Source organism: Sus scrofa, chromosome 7 (genome assembly GCF_000003025.6).
Source record: "Sus scrofa isolate TJ Tabasco breed Duroc chromosome 7, Sscrofa11.1, whole genome shotgun sequence".
Classification (NCBI taxonomy): Eukaryota; Metazoa; Chordata; class Mammalia; order Artiodactyla; family Suidae; genus Sus; species Sus scrofa.
In genome coordinates, this window is record NC_010449.5 from 21,206,728 (window position 1) to 21,207,344 (window position 617).

Genomic DNA, 617 nt, shown 5'->3' on the forward strand with positions numbered 1-617 from the left:
GTCACGCCCACCGCCTGCCCAGACTTGGCGCTGAAGCGCCTCCTGCTGGTACCAGGCCGCCAGGGAAAGGAAGTGAAAATCCAGGCAATCATGTTCCTACCACCTCTCAACTATTTTTATGACTCTTGTGAAAGCTACGTCCGTTTTTCTCCCAGTCACAGGTTTTCCACTCCGGTTCTTTGTCCAGTCATGTGGAAGATAGCCACCTCCAGGTCTCCTAGATGTCGCCAAGCCACCTCCTTCCTAAGCATTTTTCTAAGGTAGCGAGTTTCCGAGTATAAACTTTGAAGTACAATGTTGCAAAAGGTGAGTGCATCTGCAGACGAGGTGGCCGAGTGGTTAAGGCGATGGACTGCTAATCCATTGTGCTCTGCACGCGTGGGTTCGAATCCCACCCTCGTCGGTGCTGGCCTTTTAAAACAGGATGTTCACACAGATACACTGTATTTCATGATCCCCATTTAGGAGAAAGTGGTCCTCCCTCCTGTACTCTGAACTATTATCCCTACAGTTGATGGTAATGATTGTCTATACCACCTAAGGGGGATTCCTCCTATGATGAAGTTCTTTGGGAAGGCCAATTTTACAAGTTCCTGTGAAACAGGAGGTGAGGAGTA

The 617-nt window shown here is 48.9% G+C and overlaps 1 non-coding gene across 1 annotated transcript; it reads left to right on the top strand.

Moving 5' to 3' along the window:
* Window positions 322–403, top strand: TRNAS-GCU. Its single transcript has one exon. It is a non-coding gene; the product is annotated as a tRNA-Ser (tRNA).